General features: G+C 39.4%; 1 protein-coding gene across 9 annotated transcripts in view; it reads left to right on the top strand.

The window, feature by feature from the left end:
* inpp4b (inositol polyphosphate-4-phosphatase type II B) overlaps nt 1-14,583 on the top strand; it is a 217,891-nt gene that overhangs the window by 138,479 nt on the left and 64,829 nt on the right. The window lies entirely within an intron of this gene.

The raw sequence follows: 14,583 nt of genomic DNA, 5'->3' as shown, positions 1-14,583 counted from the left end.
AGGAATGTTACAGTAGCTGCCAAGGTTGTTTGTTTCAGAGATGTTGTGTTAGTGTGTGGGAATACAGTACTCTGATCTGTTTTTTCTTTCTGGTAAGTGGGTATGGGAATAGGTGTCTTGTGTGGTAAAATGAATGGAATAAAAAGGAATGCCTTTGTCTTGTTTGTTTGAAAGGTGGGCCAAAAACATTTTATTTTTCAAGGGCATTTTAATATATTTTGGAAAACACACTGAGCCAAAGACTGACCATCACAGAGTAATAAATCAGACAAAAACATATTTTTAAATGTTTAGTCTGCGTGCAAGAATGCTGTACAAAGTAAAGAGCATGGATGCTTTTAGTTATTCGAGCTAAAGTATGATAGATTGTTGATAAAATCATCCAGGCAACAAAAAAATAAGTATCTTGATGTATGGCTTAGAGCATTACCTTTCTAAAAAACACAACTATGAGGATATAATCAGTAATTTTGCAAGACTGGTTGTTTGCCGTTTGGAGGATTGGTGACAAACAACAGATAAGATGAGCTCCTGAACATGATTAATGGTGTGTCCATCTTATGAGGCGCTTGACGTGATTGCAAAGAAATACAGGTCTATAAATAAATGGCTTCCAAGGCTTGAAGAGCATGAAATTGCATTTTGCTGGTAGGTTTAGTTATTTTACACAAAGCAGTAGAGTGGTTTGTCCTTTTGTTGTTGTTTTTTTTTTTGGTGGAAGGATCGACTGTCAAAAGGTTGACAAGTGCAGTTCATGCAAGTGTTTCAACCAGTTGTGAAGTGCTAACGAGTGTTTTGTTTCATAATTGTTTCATCCTTTGTGTGTATTTCGCTATGACTTGCTAATAACGTAGCTTTAGGCGAGTTTGTCAAGTCATTAGTGCGATTCAGATCAGGTGATCAGCAACTACGCACCCACGCAGAACATTCATATATTTGACTTATTTAATTCAATTTAACCAGTTTACAACAAGGACTTGGTGTTTTCCCTTCACTCATCTACAGTAATTCCTACTCATGATGCTAAATATTTCCCCTAGTTGTGGGCTGCTGCCGCTGCATTGGGAGCACACCACCAACCACCCCAATCTAACCGATATGTCACTGAGTTTGAAAAGTAATTTAAAACCCCTTGAAAAGCTTGTTTTGCTGACCTCCAGTGGTTTAACTTTTTCCTGCAGTGATGTATGTACAGGTGTACTCCAGGACCCCATGACACTGGTGGATGTGGTTACAAGGGCAGCAAATCACACTTCTGACCACCAACCCATCATTCATGTTGAGTGTGGTCAGAGGTGAAACAGGCCTGAAGCTGTCTACCAAAGAAGGAAGTGAAACACTGCTCTTTTTTTGGTGTTAAGCTATCACCAATCCAGCTGTGACCATTGCATTTCATGCTGATTCATAAAGCATTTCCCAATAGGGGTTACTCAACAACACAGCCTTATGAGTTAACATATTTCATCATCTAGTCTCGACTGATCTACAGATCCACTCGGCAAGGTTGTCCATTGTCTCCACTATTATTCACATTAGCAATTGAACCACTAGCCATGGCTGTAAGAGCACAAACAAGTTTATCAGGCATAACCGTTGGGGCGGTGGATTTGCGGATGATATAATAGTTTTCCTGACAAATTTAAAAAACAGTATTCCTAATCTAACAAATGTAATGATATAAAATTAATAATTCTAAATCAGTAATAATGTTTCTAAATAAGGAGGAAAGACATAGTCCATTAATAAATACCCCATTTATGACAACTACTGAAGGTTTTAGGTGTAAAAATCACTCCTGAACTCAATGAAATAATCCCAACAAACTATGACCCCTTGGTGGATGATGTAACTGAAGCACTGAATCGATGGTCCAATTTGATCTCCATGATAGGTAGAATAAAAAGCTAGACTCCACCTTAAGCTGCTATATCTGCCTTTTACGAAAGAGGGGGACTTAATCAAATGTGTCTGAGATATCAAATTCCAAAAAAAACATTTCTTTAAATACTTGCATTTAAAAAGTTATCTCAAATAAATATAAGCAGATAATGTATATACCACCTTTATCCAAACTTGAGGAAATTACACTTGTAACTCTAGGGAGGAAAGGACATATATCTAAATACTACAACATATTGGTTGTAAGTAGTAACGAATCAACACAATATAAATTGAATTCTTGGACTGGTCTGGAAAAACTAACCTACATTGCTGTGTGAATGTAGGTTAGGTAAATAAAAGACAAAAAAAAAATCTAGTCTCGATTGTGATTGTGAGTTTTCTTATTTACTTGTAGCCTGAAGAATAAGAATAAGTTTTGTCCAAGGTAGAGTAATCACACCTGTGTTCTTGAGGAACCGTATTGCAGAGCCTATTGAGAGGAAGGTTAAGGTCAGATGGGTTACCATAGTGACCAGGGACAAGGTTTCACACTAAGCTGTGAATGTTGTGAAAGCTAGTGCAAAGTGCTGCATGTGAGCATGACAGTGTGTGGTGTGTACCAACGTGAGTATCTCGTCTTACTTTGGTTCCAAACTTCGTACTCATGTCAGAATGAAATCAAAGTGTGCACAATGCCTTAATAAAAGTACTGCGTGCGATCCAGTGGTCAGGATGCTTTTCCTCCAACTGTAAACGGTTAAGATGAAAGTGTCTCTGTCTCTTCTGTTTATATTATCAAACTGAATTTCCCTTTTCCTTCATACTCATAGTTGTTTCTGAAAATATGCCCCTTTGGCAATCCTCTTTATTTTCTTCTTTTTTCTGCTGTCTTTTGTTATGCTTTTCATTTCCTGTAGGTGTGCCAGGTCACTGGGTATAATTGTATCGTGCACAATTGACTATATGGGCTGCAGTGAAAATAGAGATTATAGAGCCCCCCGCCTTCTCTTCCTCTGTGTGTGTTTGCACATTTGTGTGTGTGCATGCACACTTCCCTGCAGGTGTCGGTCCTGTCTTCTCCCTCCCCTGCAGTCACACTGCACTGTTGTGTTTCTGGTTACTTTTGTTGTTTGGAAGTGTGTTTTTTTTAATACCCGAAGATAACATGAAGTTCTCCCGTGATATTTAGAGCGCTGCCACAAGGCTTTTAATAACAGGAGGAAAAAAATCGTCTCTCTAAAATGTCAACAGTTTGCTTCAGTATTCAGAGGTTGCTGTTACTATGCTCATCACTATTACTGTAGCTCTCTCTGCACCTACACATATTAAATGCTACATGTTCAGCAACAGTCTTCAGGGCAGTGATTCATAACATGGGGATCAGGACTCCTAAAAGGGGTCTGAAGATAAAACCGAAGGGTCGCAGTATGATTAACAGGGTGGGAAAGCAGAAAAAAACATATTTCTGCCACATAAATCATATTGATTTTTTCAGACTTTGCTCTAATCTCTGTATTTAATTATACTTCTTCAGGCAACCAGAGACGAGCAGATGCAAGTAAGCGTTCCTTACTTTCGTCCTTCATTTTGAAGGGTCATAATCCAAAAAGGGTGCGAGCTCTTGCTCTATTAAAAATCATTACAGGAAATTAGGAAAGCCACTCAGTGTTATAAACGCAGTAGGTTTTGAAGTCTAGAAAAAAAAAACCACTTAATATTACTCTGTAGTACAATGATCTGATGCTGTTTAACGACTAAAGATTATCCAGGCATGACAGTTTAAGGAATTACAGAGAGGAACCTGTGCTCGATAATGACAGGTCCCGTATTTAAAATCCTCACAAGCAAAGCTATAATGACCCAAAGAGCTGTTGCTGGTGTTGGTGTTGGAGCTTGAATGTGTTACACTGCACAGTCAGTGATCCATATGTTAACTCACGCTCACACAGAGGAAATTGTCTTGATTTGATATGCTGTTTGTTTGTTGGTTCATCCAGTGAGAAAACATTTCAAAGATGAGCATCTTTTCATGAGAGTACATGATTCATTGTGGGCTGTTTGACCTGTGGATGAGCCTATGATTCACAGTTCAAATTAGTTCTGCTGGCCAAGCAGCTCGCATGCTGCAGCACAGACATGGACAGGAGCGCAATTCATTCCGCCAGTTCAGGAACAGATGCTTCATTTTAATATAATGCTCTAATCCCCACTCGGTTAGTTGTTGCAGAAAGTCAGTTAATTTGAGTTGACTTCCCTCGGCGGAGGGAAAGTGGGACTACTTTATCTCCATGAGGCATGGATTGATTCCCTTCAGTGAATCTCAAAACCAATATGATTTTGGCCGACTTCTCTTCATAAGCTTTAGATTTACATTGGTGCTGAGCATATGTAGAGAGGAAATTGGTATTTGACCAGCGTGCATGTGACTTTTGCTTTTACTTTGGCCCTTCGGTAAAGTTCACACTGCTACAGGGTTGTCCACCTCAAAGCTCATCTCTTATTCCCATGAATTCTCTTTGCATTTCAGCATCTCTCTCGGGTCTCACACTCTCTTTCATGTGTGGCTGGTTAGGATGTTTGTCACGGATTGTTTTTGTTTCCTGTAAGGCACGGCCGGTTTGATTTAGGTTACTTTTTTCGAAGGTTCCTGACAGTGTCGTGTTGAATGAGTGGGAATGCTGGATACATGGAGTCAGCCCTTGTGCATATCTGTCTCTTTTTGTAGAGACCAGGAGCCATTGAAGTGATGATGAGAAAACCTTACCTTCCTGCAGCTCGCACACGACCGAAAAAGCACACTCTTATGTGCTTACACTCAGCCGCATACATACAGAAGCAGTGCGTATGCTATAAAACACAGACACAACAGCTGGTTGTAAAATTGAGTTATTTCTTTGAAGTCTGGACCTTTATTAATCTAAGAGCAGCCATCTGATTTTAAAGAGAATTCTTGATGATTCGTTTGATCAGCACGTACTGTAAAGTTAGCTAGACTTTGCCTGACAAAAACTACATGTTTAATGTCTTATTTAAAGGCAGCAGTCTTTTTGGATTTGTTAGTAAAGATGGGAACAAATTTAATCAAAATTGAAAGCCAAAGAGAAGGAGTATGTCATGACTTGTGTGAAAGTATCTGTGCACTGAGTGAGATTAAATGTCAGAACAGAAGATGAATACCGAAGTAATCTAGAAGGAAATTAGTTAACAAAAAAGGTTACTGCGTCATCCGAGGTCAGGTTTCAGACAGCTGGCCTGATATCTAGAATATTAACATCTGTATGCAGGTGTGTTTGCACGCCTTCATGAGTCCATGTGTAACCTCCATGTACTGTATAAGCTTAAAGAGTTTTGATAGATAGATAAAAGATGCTCTTACATCAGAGCAGCATGTTTCCTGTAATTGCTGTAACATCAGAGTGGCATCATGTCTAATGTTTTATAACACACAGTATGTTCCTGTGTATGTGTTTGTGTAGCAGTAAAATATGTACAAACTGTTTTTGGGACACAATATTTACCTATCACCATATACAGTTAGCAAACAGTTGCCTATTTATGCATCAAGACGTTGCAGGGAACATTAGCATTTATGGTTCATCTGATGAAACACTCTGATACTCTTATTTTGTTTCTGTGTCCACCAACGCCTAAGGATAATACCTGTCTCTTCAGCTGCTCAGTGCTCCAGTTTGTTCACCCGATAGTTGCTAACCTTGTCTGTCTGCTGTAGTATGTCTGCTGAAGTAGTTTTTTTAGTGGATTTATGGAACTCTTTTTGCTAAAAACAGCTGCCTGCATTTCCTAGAGAGAAAAATTAGACTAAACTTGATGTTGGAAAAAACAAAACAATGAGCTGAAAGACGCTAAGGCGCTCTGAAGCGCTGAGAAGATTATCTGGAGGTTGCCACTACAAGCAACCCCTTTTCACATTACATACCATCATTTAACCCCAGCATAATTTAAAAACTAGCACAGCTTCACCGCAGTTCTGTATTGTTTTAATAATGAAATACATACTCCATACATGTCCAATCACAGTTAACCTTCCACGCTAAACATGCTGTCACAATGTGGGGCTGTGAACGGTGACCTCCATGCTGCTTTTATCCTGGTAGATGCACATAGCTTGTAGTAAATCTCTCTCTGGTTGTGTGTTATATGGACTTGGACTCCTTGCCTGATTCCCTTGTGGCCATTACTCACACAGGATGAAGGAACTACTGTACCTTAGAAATGCTCCCATATCTTGGCTGAGTGATGCATCACATCGTCATACTAAGAAAAAAGTGTTGGTTTGTGCTATCATGTCTGTGTGCTGGTTGTAAACATCGATGCATACAGCACATAATCTGATTATGTTCTTTAGGTTTGTATTAATAGGAACACAAGGAGTGATTTAAATAGTTTGCTCTTTATCTTTTGTTTATCCAGACAAAGTAATTCCACATTTTGTTGCCTTTTATTTCAAACCCAACTCATGAATTCTTTTGTATAGATTTATATCAGTTTTCATCCTCCCTCTTTAAAAGCGTTGTAGACATTAACTTGAGCCTGTCTCCCTCCGGTGTAGCGTTTGCTTTCTTTGCAGGCACGCACATTCTAAATCTAGCATGGTTTAAATGGGGACCCGGGACGAGCAACAAAACCAGTGTGCTACAGGAGCTGGAAGGATGTCAGCACTGCAGAGGTCTCTCAATAATGCATGTTATGTATACACACGGGAGGAAAGATTATTATCTCCAAAAAGGGAGGTGAGCCACCCCACAGCAGAAGAAAATACTGTTGTCTAAATGGGACAAAGGATCATGTGAAAATGTATAAATACATGCGTATAGTGTATACAGAAGTGTGCACAGGTGCATCCAGTTTAAGCATGCGTTCGTCAAATTAGCAGTATGCTCTCCAGTTTTCATTTTGCTGTTTCAGCCCTGCTGAAAGCTTTGTGCTCTCTAGCCCTCTCAGTCTCTCACACTGTAGTTCCCCTTTGCTCTCCTTGTTATCGCAAAAACTTTATACTCTCAGTAAGAGAGGCACTCTATGACCCAGTTCTACACCACGGTTCGAGATTTGATTTTGATATGAATTTTTGTATGCTTGTGTTATTGTGTGTTTGTGTCTGCGTGCACATGTGTGTGTGTGTGTATCAGAGATTCATCATGGCGAGGCTACATAATCTCAGACCAGTGCATCAGCTGCCTGGCTTCATGGCTTATTCTTCCATTCCCATTGGATAAACCCTCTCTTTACTGTCCCACCAGTAACAGTTTAGCCTGCTATCATGATAACACCATTTTACCACCCCAGAGCCCTCACTATCGCCCTGTCCCCATTCTCACACTTATCCACAGACAGCCAACTCTCCCCACACTGTATCCCCTGTGACCGATTTTATCAGAGCCTGACTAAAAGCCTAAAGATCAACTATCAGATCCAGTTATACTGAAGAGAAAAAGAAAATGTATGTGCGTGTGGCTGTATCCTGTATATGGGTTTGTGTGTGCTTGTATTCATCATGTCATGACGACATTAATCTTTTCACACAGTCATTATGGAGATAAAGTGCTAGTCCCCACATGGTGCACCATTTTAAGGTTAACAGTTCTGGTTCGAGGTTGTGGTTAGGCGTGTAGTGTTTCTGGCTGAGCTTCTGTCCTCTTAAGTTTAAACAGTATCTTGTGTGTATTTGGTTGGGGAGTCTCAAGCGAATTCTTAATTAGTGATCTCCATGTTGTAAACGGCATGACACAAAAACGCAGTATTTAAATTACAACTTTTGCGTGTATATGTTGGCGTGTGTGCCAAATTTAAAGCAGACTTGCTAATTACACTACTCTGCAGAGCGATTCTTCTTCCCTCCCTTGTGACGGTCGCACATTCACACATATGTCGCCATTTTTCACTGTGTACTCATTAGCCGCTCAATATAAACCACAGGAATAGTCGAGGTGGGAAAAAACAGAAATGAAATAAAATAAAGAGGATAATTATTGTATATATACATTTTTTTTCGCAGGGTTTTATCAGTGTAGCAGTGAATAAAGGAAACATGTGTAGTAAAGCTCTTAATGGATACTAAGGCCATGGCATTGAGTGTATGCTTGTGGGAACTGTTTTATCTGAAGTTTACACATTGAGTTCACTGTTGGAAGCAAGTGTGTGTGTTTTCCTCTATGTGTGTGTGTTAAAATCATTGAATAAAATGCATTTACCACACGTGGACAACTCCTACCCCTAACCCTAAACTAGCATGCACACAAGTTAGGATAACCACGCACACATACACACATGCGCATACAGGACTGCTTCACACACAGTATATGGTAATGTTAACACACACAGCCCCCACGTTACATGTGTATGTAAAAGAAGGAAAAAAGGCGCTCACTTAGGCTGAAATAAATGCACATATGGCCACCTCATTTTTCCTCTTTCAATACTAAAAATGTTTCTTTTCCGCACAGTTCTTCTGCATAACCAAGTGCTGTTAGCCCAACATCCATATTAAATAAGGTAATATTGCCATGGTAAGATCTGTTAGTCCGGGTCAATCATTCATCAGGTTCTTCCTATGGCTCCCCTCTTTGCAACATAACACATATAGGTCGAAGAGATTAGGAAGTGAGATGTGTTGGAAGCCAAAGATGGGGGAAAGAGATTTAATAAATCTGGCCAGACGTGGTGCTGAGGCGTGCTAGGGGCACAGCTCACTAAGTGATGAGAGGATGATAATGAGGACAAAATGTAGGGAGAAAGAAGGGAAAGAGAGAAGGTGTATAAAATCATGTCTCACAGGTTTCTGTTTGGGTTTTTTTTTCATGCCATTCTCTATTTTTGTTCTGAGATTAAATTGTGGTGTTCCATCATTCAAGCACCCTGCTGGGGCAATGTAACAGAGAGCAATGTAATCTTTCCTTTTGCTCCAGCTCCAATATGTACACCATAGAATGTGAGGTCATATACAATATCCTGTCTGCCGTGCTGTTTAATATCATCCTCAATAATGCAATGCAGCATCCATTTGTAGGCATATAATAGCTATATTCAAATTGTTTCTTGGAGTGTGCATTGTACGAGTACATCCTTCCTTTTTTCCTTCTAAATCAAAATAATTAGAGGCTCCGGCTTGGTGTTAGTATAACATTACAAATTGCAAATATTGCATCAGTTAAAGAAAATCAAAACACTTTGACATATAACACTGAGTACAGCACGTTTGTACATGCAGACAGACTCTCTTCCAGTGATGTTGCATGATACACTCATCTGGTAGCTTTCGTTTTATCTCACTTCTGTGAAGTTAGGGTTCGCACATCCTTTCATTTTTTTTATGTTCCTTCTTTCTTTTGGAGTTGGGTGTGATGATATTGCAGTCAATGATATGAAAAGTTGAACAAAGCATTAGGGTTTTAAATATAAACATAAGGTTACAGCCATGTTTAAAGCATATATGTTTTATAATTATTATGATGACCTGAGTGGGTGAAGGACTTGTTGTTGTTGTGTTGACAATAGAATAATGACACAGTTTTAAAAACACATGCAGCCAAAGTTTTATTGCTGTGTTTGTTTTAGTGTCTGACACCGCCAACTTTGGGAAGTCTCTGGAGTCACCAGCTAATTGCTGTTTCAAGCATCTCAGCAAACAAGAATAACTCACATTTTGGACTTGTATTTGTCCAATCATGCATGCCACATATCCACTGTGACACATATCCTCCATTAGCATAACAAGAAGTTCATGTTGACTCATAATGTTGACACTGTTTGGAGTAAACTGTGAGTTAGGCTACACTGCAGGAATATGCTGCCCGGGCACATATTCTATTATTTTGTTCACCCACATTTACATAAATGGTCACTAAGGTCTGGTCACTCAGTGTGTGTGAACAGAAGGAGCTGGCTTGTGTGCATAAATTTGTTGGTCAGACATTGGCATGGACATACAGTATACACCCACACATACAGAAACACACACCACAGGGGCTGATAGATGTGTGGTCAAATCTTCTATTTAATAGCCTCCATATTTTCGTAATGAAGGCTGCCTGTGTCTTTTCAAAGTCCAAACTGAGACCACCTTCATTTCAGGTCAAGGTCAAATATTTATCTTGTTGCCTTAGCACAGTAACAATACACTGCACCATGAAACTGTGTTATTTATGTACCTAGGCTTTTACTGTAGAGAAAGAGAGAGACAGATAACTACTCAGCAGTTAAGGAAAATATATTTCCTGGCCAGAATTTTGGCTTCTTTCTTTTCAGATCCAGGGAAGGAAAAAGCACAGTGGTTCTATTATTATTACAGCATACATACGCTCCACTATTTGGATAAAGTTCACATTCCTATACTGCTTGAAGTTAGTCTAGAGTGATCTTTGAGGAAGACATGACTTTACAGAACCCTATCCCAGTGTCTTTTTAACTCCTTGAAAGGGAGCCCGTGCAGAATGTTAACTACCTGCCTTGTCTATACCAATGTCCTGCATCAACACAGCTATTAAATCCTTTTCATTCACTGAGAAGGGGAAAAGAGCTCTGTGCTGCCTGCCATAACCCGATTTGAAAGGCTAGTTTTGAGTTATGGCTGACCTTTCTTGTCATGTTTTTTAAAGTGACTTTCACTCCTTGTACTCACCTAATTGTTGTAATCTCAATCTGCCTGCTGTTCATGTTTTGTTTCAATTCTCTTCATGTTTGTGGAGCTTACTTCCATGTGCTTTAAACTGGAAAATGTTCTGTACAATGAAATCCAAAGAGAAAAGAAAAACGTCTTTTATCTACAGTAGCATGGATAAAATGGGTTTTAGTCACATGTAAGGAATGGTAGGTGGGTTATTATAATCATAATTATGTTGGTGATGTCCTGACTTTTAATTCAGTGCCACTAACAGGTTAAAATTTTAATTTTTTGGCAATTCTCACATTCTCAGTCATGCTAATGTTAGTCTGACAAGCTGACGATGCCGTATAGATTATTACTATTGACTAACAGATCTAACTTTACATTCATCTGGTATAATTCCAGACTTTAATTGCAACTCATATCTGCTTGGTCAGTGTTGTATGCACTGTATTCGGCACAGCATCCTATTCCAGCATGTGTATTTACCACCTGTAAAGCTCTTTACAAAATAGGATCTAGCTGTGAGCTTTTCAGCACACACACACACACACACACACACACACAAACAAACAAACATCGTCTAATAAGCAGCTGATCCTTCATTTTGAACTGGCAGGTATTAACATTTCCTTGGCACATCCTTTGAAGACTTCCTGATTATGGTATTTTGGACGGCTACAGTAAAGCTTCATCGTGAGATTATGTGTTTGTTTTTTTAAAATGTCGAACAGTCCTGCAGTTATTTCACTTTAAAATCATCGTTCTCACTTTCTAAACCAGGAAACTGTTTCTGTGGAAAGATCACAGATCATTTATATGTAAGACAGTCAGCAAAGTAGAGACCAGACATAGAGACTATTGAAAGCTAAAAAAACACACACACAGACTAATTTAACAGGTTTTTTTTTTATTCTTGATAGTCTGAAAGGAGCACATATCAAATTAACTGCGTTAATAAAGTGGACATTACACTGAGCGAGTGGTAAACCACAATTAGAGTTGTGTCGCTAAGCAACACTACAAATCACACAAGAGTATGAACGTGTGTCTGTATAAAAACAGAACACATAGACACATATTGATAATAATTCCATTGTTCATTTAATTTGTACAAAAAGCATCATGAGTAAACTGTAACTGCACCTAAACTGAGGGAGGAAATCAGCCGAGCCTCTGGTTTGCACTAAACCTGAATGAAATACTCTCATTACTGTTTGCTTTCCATTTTTATTACTTTGACTGTTTCTCCTGTTCACACCTATGGTGTTGATTGCCCCAATTTGAGTCATAAAATCTACAATCTTGGCCCAGTGTGTCTGGCCTTTTAATTAATTATGAATCCTAAAGCCTGTAAAATAAAAGTAATGTAATCTGATCTAAAAGAGAGAGAGAAAAAAATATATTATGAAGATTAAAAGTTTGTTCTTGACCTTGTTAACAAAACAGTCCCAGCTTAAGGTTCTCTCAATAGGTTTTTCAGAAGCTTTCAGGTGTAGCACTGAGGCTTTAGCCAATAAAGTTTGCTCAGACTCTTTGGCGTTATGATTTTATCCACAGCATTTCTCATCCCCCTTGGCTCAAACATTATGCATGAAAGCACATTTCTTGACCTTGGAAATGAGAGCTTGTTGAAAGAATTTCACCTTTTTATGGAGCTTTTAAACACGATAAGAATGATATAGTGAATTGTGTGACATGGTTATCACAGTAAAAGTCAGAGTACGTGGACCATAAGTTGTGATTGTTTTGTCTGGGAAATAATTTGGTATCATTACTTTTTAATTTTGGGATAATTTGTGCACTTTATGATGCTTGGTAAAGATCTGAACTAATTTTCTGCTCTGAGATTTTCATAAAGTCTTTCACCAAACTCATGAAGCCAAGATTTCAATGTCACAATCATCAGCCTTTTTATACAACAGTCCTGCTCCCCCTCCGGCTGCGAGGCTCCATTACACTGTCACCACCAACAGCAGCTCTCACTTTATCTGATGTGTTGTGGTTCTCTCTCTCTCTCTCTCACACACACACACTCACACACTTTCATCCTCTGTAACACACATATACAGTAGATACACAGACTTACTCTTGTTTGCATGCCGCATCACTTTCAACCCCCCATTGAAAGCTGTATGAGAACTCAGAAAAAAGCGCTTGTTAGTGCCAACCCCCCTGAGATCACAAATTGAATCTGCTATTCCTCACGGCGTCTGTTAGGTCTCCCAGGACCCTGACACAGATCACCCTGACACAATCCAGTTTCAGGTAATAGTTACGTAACAATCAGTTAACTCCAGGATGTTTTTGCACCCAGCAGAGAGGTGGTCTAGCACATAACTCTGTGTAAAACAACATCCTGTCCTTCAGTTTTTGTACACATTAAACAAAAAGATATGACATAACATGTTAATTATTGAGCTTTAGAGGTGCTGGTATGAACATTTTGTTGCCTTTGGGCAGAACCAGGTTTGCTCTTTATGCTCGGCTCACTGTCTCCTGGTTCTGTTTTCATATTTGACTGAGATGAGTGGTAATCTTCTCACCAAACTCTTAGCAAGAAGATAAATTACAATTCCTCATCAACCAAGGTTTATCGCCATTATCTGAGGAAAAAAAAAAACTGAGCATGCAGTTCATAGCAACACAAAGACTTACCTCCCATCCTCCAGTAAGTGTGTCCTTGTCAGAAACAGTGGCAGTCTAGATACTGTTCGCTGGCTTCTTTTTCAAGAGCAATTACAGGACAAAAACCATCTGTTTGACAGAGATGAAAGGAGACACTGTGTTTTGTCAGCTCTTTTACAGTTTGTTGAAAAATAATTATAAAGCCTTAGTGGCTTTCTGTGGGGGCATCTACTCTCTCTCAGTTTCTGAGTCATTACACTTGAAACAGACTATGTGATTTTCTCCTCAGTTTTTAGAATCTGATGCACGACCGTAAACAGGTTTTAGGGGGTTTTCATGGCTTGCAATGCAACTTGCCATTTTCATTCATCCCCACCACCACCACCACCACCACTTGAATGCTGAAAATGTAGTGTTCGTTGAGTGGGTGATGGAGGAGGGCACACATTACACTCTTTGTCGCTGCACCACCTGCCCTGCTCCACTCAATTGTTGCCCCCACCTGCACTTATTCTGTTGTCATCGATGTGCACTTAACTTTTCAATGGCTTCACCCTGAATGTATGGCACTCGTATGCGTCATCAGAAATGTATACACACCACAGAGGCGGCGTTTAGCTCAGTTGGTAGAGCAGCCGTCCTGTGTGTGAAGGCTCTTTCCCGCATGTCATTCCCCATCTCTCTCTCCACACATTCCTGTCTTCAGCTGTCTCTATCAAATAAAGCTTGGAAAGGCCAAAAAAATAATCTTAAAAAAAAAGAAATGTATACACACCACTGAATGTGCAGAGTTGAGGACAGAGCCACTTTGTCATCACAAAGAAAGTTTTACACTGAAGTGTGCTACACTAGCAATGAAAACTGTTGTATATGTAGCTCAGAGTATTGGAAGCAGATAAATGATACTGTGTATGTATGTGGTCTTAATCCATCTTTAATCATTGGGCACATAACACCGGTCATGTACATTAATTTAAAGGCCTCTTCATAGCGGTCAGTAAAGCCACAGCAGTGTGTGTCCTCCATTTTCTGCTGACACATTCAGTATGATCTGGCTTGGTGTGCGTCTATGTGTGTGTGTGTGTGTGTAGATATCTTGACAAGTGCAGTAGCACCTGGGACAGAACTGATGGACAGTCCCTATAAACTTATGCTGATAACTTTGGTGCTATAAAAGAAATATAAAAATATCAGTCAGTCATTATTGGCGAGTTGCAGACAGAACATATCGTATCGTCACTGTCCGATGACTTTTGATGATTTTGACTTTTTTTTTCTGTATGAAATGTGCATATTCTTTATGTCTGTGGTCAGCATTTTAATCTTATTGACCAGTCAAAAGGCTTTTTTTTGTTACATCATGATGGATGAATAACGTTTGAGTTTGGCGCAAAGAACAGACGACAGGCTCTGTGATCTCTCTGAACCGAGTCAGCACGCATGTCAGTGTCAGA

This window comes from Larimichthys crocea, chromosome X, assembly GCF_000972845.2.
Source record: "Larimichthys crocea isolate SSNF chromosome X, L_crocea_2.0, whole genome shotgun sequence".
NCBI classification, from domain to species: domain Eukaryota; kingdom Metazoa; phylum Chordata; class Actinopteri; family Sciaenidae; genus Larimichthys; species Larimichthys crocea.
This window is presented reverse-complemented; position numbering and strand designations above follow the sequence as displayed.